This window comes from Hipposideros armiger, unplaced genomic scaffold, assembly GCF_001890085.2.
Source record: "Hipposideros armiger isolate ML-2016 unplaced genomic scaffold, ASM189008v1 scaffold_1053, whole genome shotgun sequence".
In the NCBI taxonomy this organism is placed as follows: Eukaryota; Metazoa; Chordata; class Mammalia; order Chiroptera; family Hipposideridae; genus Hipposideros; species Hipposideros armiger.
This window is the reverse complement of record NW_017732403.1, coordinates 275,501-286,088: the sequence shown is the minus strand read 5'-3', so window position 1 is coordinate 286,088 and position 10,588 is coordinate 275,501.

Sequence of the window (10,588 nt, the reverse complement as noted above, 5' to 3'; positions counted from 1 at the left end):
ATATTGCATGTTCAGTTCCAGGCCACCACAATAAAGCAAACCATTACCTTTTTGCTGGTGAAGGTCTTGCCATCAATTTGTAAAAAATGCAACATCTGTGAAGCACAATAAAGCAAAGTGCAAACAAGTTATGCCTGTAAAATTATCTCCCAACAGGGAAAAATTAAAAGTTATGTAAAGATACTTACATATTTGTTAACTATCCCCCTCCCAAAGAGAAGGAGAGAAAGGGAGAAGAGAGTGAGAAAGACAGAAGGATAGATAGACAGAGAATACCTCTACCAGTAGTAGCTATGATTTCTCTTCTCATTTCTAGATGAGACTTGTTCTGACTTCCATTCCATGTCCCATGGAAACCAAAAGCCCTTTCCAACATTCCTCCACATTCATTTTGTCTTCATGAGCATCCCTACCCCAAGCTCCTTACTTGTATTTAATTAGTTCTATTTGTGAACAATCACCCACTGTCCCTCATGTGTGGCTCCTATTCTATACTACACGGACACATATATCAAAATTAGATACTTTGTGTGGCTTTCTTACCCACCCTACCCTCCCTAAAAAGCAAAGCTCCTCAAAAACAAAACTTGGCACACAAGGTCTTTTTTCTATTGGGCCAATAGTATTGCAACCAACTTTAATAAAAGGAGATTGCAGGGGAAGGAGAAAATAATATTTCAGCAATCCAAACAACTTTAATAGAACACTCAGCATTTCTATTTTTAAAAGTCCTTCTATCGTCCACCCCTAGAGAGTTTCCTTTGGCTTCCTTGTTCCATGCTGCACCGTCAGGAATAGCCATGGCACCAACTCCATACTCCTTGTTTGGAGGTTAGGGCTTCCTAGGACTCCAAATTCTTCCTATTAAATCAGCCAGTTATGTCTTTTCTGTCTCTAATCATAAACTTAGGCCCTTAGCCAAACCAATTGAGATCCTCAGTAGAAGAAGATGAGGAGTTCATTCAGTAGGATTTGCCTTCTTTAAAAGTTGTAAATAGCATTTTCCAAATCCATTACATAGTAGTTTGGGGTTTTTAGTGAAAGTGTGGCTGTAGTATTAGCAGTTTGTTTTTTTAAAGCCATTTATCTAGAGTTAATAGACGTAAGACTAGAGATCTACCTCAGCATAAACATAAGAAGTAGAACACACAAAAGATCAAGGCTATGCACAAGTGCAGTTTAGTTTCAATATTTCCAAACAGCTATAGTGCTTTCAAAAAAGAAAAAAGAAAAAGACCTTGAAAAATACTGTTCAATGTCTGCTTTTATCAGTAAATGGCCTTGATCTTGGCTATGTGGTCCAGAGTTGAACAGGCTCTGTATATCACCTACTGGCTTATGTTGACTTTGGAGGCTCTACAGCTCTTCCCTGACAAAATGCTTGCTATTTCTAAGCTTTCTAATATACACACAAATGTGCACTTTACTTCTACTGATATTTTGTCCTAATAGATATAACTATGAGTTTGACTACCTTTAGGTGTAAACCTATTATTTATAAGCTTTGAAAAGTGTGTCATTTTAAGGTAAACAGAACAAAGGGGGGGGAAATAAAATAAAATCAATTAACACATCTCAGTAGAACCATCTTTAGGTTCACCTGCTTTATTTGAGATATATTTTTAAACACTTACAGAACCAACGTGTGGCCAATATAAGGTGAATCCAAGGTGAGCTGCAGGCTGGAGTGTGGAGAGAGTTTTTGCTATCTGTCTTTGAACTTCATTCAAGCAACCAACAAAAACAGCATGCCTCATGGCTTCAGATGCTTGAATCAGTTTTTCAACTAAGTTTTAGTACATTAACATCATGGCAATGAGCTAAAGGGGTTACATGTTTGAAGCAGTTTATTTCTCAAGTGTCTATCTCATACGGGTTTCTATAGAAATAATGTGATATCTATTATAGATGCAGCATAGCTTAGGGGAAAGGAAATAGTGACAGCCTGCAACCAGGTCCTTATTTCTCCAGTTACCATTATTGCAAAATGTTATATGACACAATAAAAAGTTATGTATCTATCTTCTTATTGATGTAAGGCCTTCCATTTTTGGCTCACTACTATCTGTGAAATAGGGATCATTCCTTTTAGTTGTCCTAAAATTTGTTTATATCTTAAACAGTCAAATAGTAATTTGAAATTTGATGAAAACTAAAGTCACTCTGTTGGTAACTGTCATGATTTTAGAATCATCTCTCAAAACTCTTGTCAACACTTAATCACAATAATAACATGCTGACTTAAAAGCCTACTTATTTCTCCCAAAACAGAAAATCAATGTTGATCGGTCCTTAGGAAGATTATTTCAACTTTAGGATGCTTTGAGGATTTCTTGAGGATTGTGACCAGAATGGCAAGAGATAAAACAAATATAGATGCAACATATTAGTCATTTATGCCCTAAGTTAAGTATTACTTGAGTTTTTCTTTGGATGAATTATCTCTTATTTAGCTTAAGTTAACTTCATCTTGGCTTTTCTCCCCATTTTTCTGGCTTTGTGAGAAATGTAAAATTTTTTTTTCAGTTTTTGTTTTGAACTCTAGACAAAATTTTTAGTCTTCAGAAGTTAGTACTGTTTGGGTATATCCAAGCTTATAGATGAACTTAATCCATTCTACTCAGAAAGCAGAATTCCAATGAAGGCAAGGCTTTGCTAACCTAGCCTTTAATAATACAGGCTAGTCAAACAAGTCACAGAGCCCACACAGACTCAAGGGAAGGGAAATCAACCCCACCACTCAAAAAGAGAAGTGTCTATCACCTTTAGTCTGCCAAAATTTCATTTTCCAGAAACATCACTCTCAAATATTTTTATCTAAAATGACATTTCAAAAGGCCAAGATGAAGTCTTAAAGTGGCATAGACAGCATTTGATCTAAGATACAGAAATATTATTTTATTTAAATCTGGAATTAAATATATCCAAATATAATGAAATGTGTAATGATCTAGTACAATGCTAATGCCCTATTTTGGGGAACCATTTTCCTTATTAAATGGCTTCAGAAAATACCCTCTCCAGGTTATGATAAGTTATGTCATTAAAAGTCAGAGATGGTTGAATAGGGAAAAAAATTAATGCTTCCAAGAGCAATTAATATTTATTTTGTATCCAAAAGTAATACTGAATGCTACAAATAATCTCTCAAGGTCTGGTAGTTGTTCTTTATCTACTTTAATAAGCAACTAATTCTTATTTTCAACCTAGTCTCTCTCGACTAACATCTGAGGACCAGCTAATAGCAGTTCACATTGCCGGTGATGTTTAGATTTTGTAGATAAAATTGGTAGGCTACAAAACAGCAACCTGAGTAAAACCACTCCATCTTTTTAGAGCTACACGTTGCACAAACTTGCTTTGTCAGCTTTGACTGACGTCACTATCATGTGAACAGAAGCTGTAGATGGGAGCTTCCCAGGACTGCAGTGATAGTCAACACTTGGCAAGGTGGTTGGGTGCTAGAACAGCTAGAGGCCATGGACCAATGACCTCCAGCTTCAGGCAGGCCCTTCCAGTTACCCGCGCATGCCCAAAACAGAATTATTTTCTATGTGTTCCACGATAGGGAAAAATTAAGAACCACTCACATGGATAATAGCTCTCTCTCTCATCAAATTTCTAAATATCCAGGTAGGAAGGTCATCTAATATCTAGACTAATTTATCAATGAATATATGTCTTTTCTAACAACAGCAAGGTTCCAGAACATTAATCTCACCTGTTGATATTTTTTACATTATGATAAATATACACATAACATAAAATTTACCATCTTAAACATTTTATGTGCACAGCCCAGTAGTGTTAAGTACATTCTCATTGTGCAACCGATCTCCAGAACTCTGCTCATGTTACAAAACAGAAATCCTGTGCCCCTTAACTAACAACTTCCCATAACCCTGGCTACCATCATTCTACTTTCTGTCTCTATAAATTTAACTAAGTACCTTCTACAAGTGGAATCATACAGTATTTGTCTTTTAGTGACTGGCTTATTTCACTTAGCATAATGTGTTCAAGGTTCATATATGTTGTAGCATGTGTCAAAATTTCCTGTCTTTTAAAGACTGAATAATATTCTATTGTATGTATCTACCACATTTTGTTTAACCCATTGATGTTTTGTGGATGTTTTATTACTGATACAAACTTACTTGAGGGCTGGGAGAATGGCTCAGTTGGTTAAGAGCTTGCTCAAGAGTGCAAGCTCTGAGCAACAGGGTCGCCAGTTCGATTCCTACATGGGCCAGTGAGCTGCACTGGAGCTGAGCTGCCGTTGAGTTGCCAATGGGTGGCAGGATGGCAGGGTGGCTCAGCTGGTGAGAGCACGTGCTCCTAACAATAAGGTTGCCTGTTCGGGATGGTGGGCTGTGCCCGCTTGCAACTAAAGACTGAACTCGGCACGTTGAGCTGAGCTGCCACCCAGGTAGCTCAGGAGATAGAGTGCACGCTCTGAACAAGGCTGCCGGTTCGACTCCTGCATGGAATGGTGGCTACGCCCACCTGCAACTAATTGAACACAGCATCTTGAGCTGAGTGGCGTGACTGGACTTGGAGTTGAGCTTGCTGTGCCCTCCACAACTAAAATTGAAGGACAACAACAATTCCACAACACTGTTCCCCTCCCACAATTCCCCAATAAAATCTTTAAAAAACAGAAAAACAAAAAACCCCACTTACTTGACCTTCTGGAGCAAGATCAAGGGGTCTAGAGCCACTGCATTATGATCCATTTCCATTTACTATCCCTCGTAAGTGAATGCATCAGCTCATAAGTCAGACACAATATTTTACTTTTCTTCTTTGGTAGTGTGTAATGGATGTCATATAATAAAAATGGTGCAAAAATTCTTAGAACACTAGTCCAGGCCAAAGCACTTGAGTGCATGTGACATTGCATGAAATACCTTTGATGGTTGAATTCATTATAATATTGTATTAGCTGTATTAGTAAGAATTCTAAGTTGCCAAGGATTCAGTGGGCATCTCACAGAATCTAAAGAGAATCTAAGCAGTAGGAAGGGAGGATATTTGAACTGCAAGTATACTTGGGCCCAGGAACCCAGATGGCATCAGGACCTTTTCTTATATCTACTTTTCTTTTGTCTGTCAGCCTCATCCTTCTCTCTCTCTCTACATATCAGCCTTCTCCATATGGCAGAAAATATGACAACTTCAGGACAAGCCTGAACCTTAACAACCTTCAGGACCTGACTGGCCTTAGCAGCCTTCAAGGAGCACAGACTCCCTAGAGCCCACTGCTGACTATAAGGATAATGAACACCCTGCCAGAGGGTGACTAGGGGCCTCAGAGAACACAGACAAGGGATTCCTCACAGAGAACCTGATCAAAGTCTACTTAAGAGACTACATACACACTAACAGGGTGGCGAATCCTTACAATATCTGCCCTGTGAGATTTTATTTTTGCTGTGAAACAGTGACTGCTGTGCTTCTTCTTTTTTTGAATGGGGGTTTTTACTGGGGTCATCCCAGCTTTGTTTCGCCATGTTCTCAGCCAGAACATAATGCAAGCAGAGTCTCTTTGTGGTATCATCTTCTTATTCTCTAATGATACAGCTCTGTAGACAGATGCACCTTGTACAATGGAATTGCATTCTGATAAACCTATCATAAGTTGGAAGTATTGTAATCTGAAAATGCATTTAATACACCTAACCTACCAAACACCACAGCTTAGCCTTGCCTACCTTAAACGTGCTCAGAATACATATTAACCTATGGTTGGGCATAAATCATCCAACATAATAAATACACTGTACGGTGTCAGTTGTTTACCTGTGTTATAGCATGGCTGACTGGGAGCTGCAGGTGCTGCCACTGCTCAACATTACCAGCGAGTATCTCACCTCATATGGCTAGCTCAGGAAAAGATAGATGTAGGGTTTTCACAAAATGTGTATCATTTTTGCACCATCATAAAGTCGAAAAATCATAAAGCAAACCATTGTCAATTCAGGGACTGTCTGTATTTGACTCCAATCTCTATAACCTGTCCTTCTTCCCAAGTTCTGTTCATGGAAGGCTCAGGACAGGAAAAAAGTCAGTGATCCTCCCTTTCTTCCCTTAACTATTTTTTTTTCAAACCCAGCTGGTGTATACTTTGAATCTTTCTTCCCACAAAAAGAATTTCCTCACCATCTAATCAGTGGCTAGTGACTTGAGATATAGCTTTTGGTGTCTTAACATCTTTAGCACGTTAGTGCTGATGGTTAAGGGTCTGGCCCAGCTGGGACTCCAGACATTCCAAAATTAATAGTGCATCCTTAGCATAGGCCCTCACTCTAAAAGAAAAGCACCCCCATCCCACAATCAACTGTTACTAAACAGATTCTGCCTTTCCCTTCATGCCAACAACAACAGAAAGTCTTTGGGGCTCAGCATTGGGGCCCACAGGTTCAGATCATTACTTGGACATGAGTTATTTAACTTCTCTAAGTCTGTTTCCTCATCTGTAAAAATATATAATAATAGTACATACTTTATAGGGTGGTTATGAGGGTTAAATTAGACAATCCAGGAAGGCCCTCAGCACAGTGTCTACACGTAATAAGCATGTAATAAGTTTACTATTATTGTTAGTCTCAGTTCAAAATACTGGATAAAATTAAATACCTGAAGTTTCAATCTGATTTAATAAATCAAGAGGTCAATCTAATTTCTATGTCACTTCCCATCACTAAACTTCATTACTTACAATAACTTCTAGGTGATTTATATGAGTATATCCATTCTCCAGAAAACATGGGTTAGTGGATGGAAAAGGGTCATAAAACCTTTAAAATTCTCATATTGCTATGGTTTGAAGAAGACATGTTTTGGGAGATGTGCCTCTCTGCCTTATGTCATTATCCTTATGTCATGAAGTTGCAGGTTGGCCTCTGACTTCTCCTGTTCCCACACTTTCCAGCCTGACACGTGAATCATGAGAGTGCCCTCCATGTTTTCTTTGCTGGCAATTGCATGGATTTCTGGCCTGGTGGGGAGGCATAGCTGTACCCAAAAGTCAATAATGACTTGCAAAGATATGTTTACTTTGGCTTTAGTACTATTGGAATTTTGTAACCTTGAACTAAAATGGACAGTTCTCAAATATATTTTTTCTGAAGGGCAAAGTCAAGAGGTTCCCCATCCCCTATTTTCACCTTAGGAACAGAGATAGGGGACCATCAGAAACAGGACAAAACTGCTGCTCTTCAGATTCTGAGAGTTTCAACTTGTAGGACTTTGCACGATGAGACTTTGGATTCTTCCAGTCCAGCATTCCCTTTCATCTAAGGCCCTCTGCCATGAGGGGAACCCTGGCTGTGTTTTGCTTGGGCAGCCATTTAGAGTTCTGCCATTCTTGATGTCAAGCCATTTTCTTTTCCTTCAGTACCACCTCGATGGATAATGTACTTAAAAAGTACAGAGGGTGCCAAAAAAAATGTACACACATTTTAAGAAAGGAAAAAACTGTATTAAAACTGTAATACAATGAATGACACTAGCATTCATTTGATTAATGCCATCTTTTGAGTGAATGTCATACTGCACATTGCTACCATAATTCAATTCTGCTTTGAAAAGTAATATATAGATAACATCTCTTAAAATGTGTACATTTTTTTGGCACCCCTGGTGCCTACTATCTGAGCTAGTACAGGCAGTTCTCGTTTTTATCCCCATAATATGCTGAAGCCTAGAGCATTACCCTGTAATAATAACTAAGACTTCTGTGAGGCCTACTTAGTGTTATGTAGTGTTTGAAGCACTCATTTACTCCTAACAGCTTTATGATGTCAGAGCTTTAATATTCCCTTTTTAAATATAGGAAATTGTGGCACAGAGAGACCAAGATGATGAGGCTATTCCGTGGAAGAGCAAAGAAGTGAATGCAGGCCTCCTGGTTCCAGACTCTGGGCTGCCAGCCACTGCGTTAGGCAGCCTGTAAGATGTCCTGCCTTCTGGTATTTATGGCCTTGTGTAGGAGCTGACATTTTTTCCTTGCTTCTAACAAATAGAATCCAGCAGAAGTAATGGGATATTACTTCTGAGGTTAGGTCATAAAATGATTGTGGATCCATCTAGGCACTTCTTCCTCTTGCTGTATCTTAGATGACTCACCCTGGGGGTAGTCAGTTACCATGGCGTAAAGCAGCCCCATGGAGAAGCGCACATCAGTGAACCTGGGTACAGATTTCTAAGGCCTGCCAACAACTCCATGAGCGAGCCTAGAAGCAGATTCTTCAGCCTAACCCAGCCTTGAGATGGCTGCGGCCTCAGGAAAGACCTTGAGCTAAGCAGGCCTGGACTCCTGGCCCACAGAATCTGTAGGTTAAAGTTCATTCTTGTAAGCCACTAAGTTTTGGGGTAATTTGTTATATAGCAACAATGTAACCACTAAACTATACTGCTAGGTTTTTTTATTTATTTTTTTAAAACAATACAAGATATTACAATGAGAAAATGGATTTCTTAATAAGGTCTATAGTTAGTGAAAACACTTAGCTCTTTGTGGTACTTGTGTTGATTGCTTACTCCAAACAAGTTCCTTATTCATATCCAAGCAGAATCATTTCTATAACAATTTCATGATGATTAACTTTTTGGAAACTTATCAAAGACTTTCTGAAATTCTAAATTTGTTTACTGCTTTCCATTATCTATTTCCTCTTTCAAAGAAATCCATTTGTCATGCAGACCTTACTGGAATTATGTGGACAACTTTTGTTTAATGAGGAGTGATCATGCCCTGTAACATGGGCTCCATGAGCTTGGGCAGTATGGAAGTTTCATCCATCATTTCCCCAGGCTACCTTCCCTGGCTGGTCCTTTCAATGTATTACTTGGCCTCTTTTTTACTTTAGTTTCTTTCTTCTTCATCTGTATGTGAGTGTGAGTGTGTGAATATGTCTGTGTGTGTCTTTATATAGGAAATCCATTTGTAGTCGTCTCAGTCTGGCACCAAAGATCATACTCTGACCAGAAAATTTTTCCTGGATTCCTACAAAAATATCAAATTACCATAATCTGGTGTCAGTCATTTTTTAAAAATATTTATCAATTTAGCTTAGAAATACTAAGGAATTATCACATGATCTTGTCCATCCAACTTGTACATTTTATGAATAGATTTGAGCATAAGAACCTCTTTAACACACTCTTCAATAAAAATAGAGGCCAGGGATGTATTTATTCTGTGTGTCATCACCTTTTCTTCCTTAAGCCTTTGCTTCATAATAATGAGAGGGACCCATAGAATCCTCCTTTAAGGATTTGTCATCACAATTTTGGACATTCAGAGAGGTCTCCCACCATGCATAACATTTAGTACTTTGTGCTTTTGCCAGCTGATATTTGCATATAGGAATGAGGCAATTACCTAGTGAGTTGACACCTGGCCACCAGCCCAACATCAACATTTTAACTTAATTCTTTGTGGCAAGCATATCTTATGGAGGAATTAATGTTATAGTGGTATTTGTAACTTTGGGTGGTCTTAAAAATACATCTCTAAGTGCCAAGGGGCTACTTAATCTTTTTGTAAACTTTGTTCTCTGGTTTTTTTCTCAAAGTCATTTGGTTTGCATCATTTTTAGTTTGCCATCAAGTGTGGAGATTTCTTGTTATTTGAAAATGCTTTTTCCTGCTTAGATATTGTGCATGTGTGTGTGCACACGTGCGCACACGTGTGTGTTTTAAACATGGCATATTTGGCAAGACTTCAGTTTTCTACATTCTTACTGATCAGCCTCCCCACTGCCCTTAAGTGACTTTAGTTTCAAGGGCTATCTGACTTACCAGAGACACATCGATGGGTACATCATTTCACCAGAAGTAACCAAGGTGACGACTCTGCAAACAACTATTGACTCTAGATCTTCTGCCAAAATTTCAAACACCATGAGACAGCACTGGAAGTCATCCAATGAGAGTTTTCAGTTTGGAGCACTGAGCTCCAGGGTTGTTTTGCAGGATTCATATGGGACATAGGGTTGATAAGGGCAAGGGAGTTTTGATAAATAAAGCAAACAGTTTCAAAAAAACAACAGTTGGTGTTTTGTAAGTTGAGCAGTCAGAAGAGGTAACCAGCGTGTCCCTGAAGCAGGTCCAGCCTCCAAAAAGCATTTGTCTCCAGGACCCAAGGAAAGCATCCTCAGCCTGTGAGATTGTCACCACCTGCCACTTGAGATCCTCTAACATAAGATGGAGTCTGTTTGTTCTGCCATTAGAGGTTACACTTTAAATACGCACCACAAAAGCTATCATGTTATTTTAAATCCACCCTTAGGTATGTGTGGTGTTGGAATTAGATCTGTCCGGGCTTCTAAAATGGTTGACCTAGACTCTGAACTCCTCGAGGGCAGAGACTCGGTCTTTCCAGCCATACAAGTCGCCATTCCTAGCACCATGGCTGGTGCAGCCTGAGCACTCTGCAGCCCTTAACCCTTTTATGAATGAAATATGGACACTGTGAGATGAGGCAGGGACCACCAAAGATCAACCTCACTTCATAACTTTACCTTGTGTCTTGTTCTTAAGTGTCAGACTAAAATAATGTTGGGTTAGTCCAGCAGTTCAA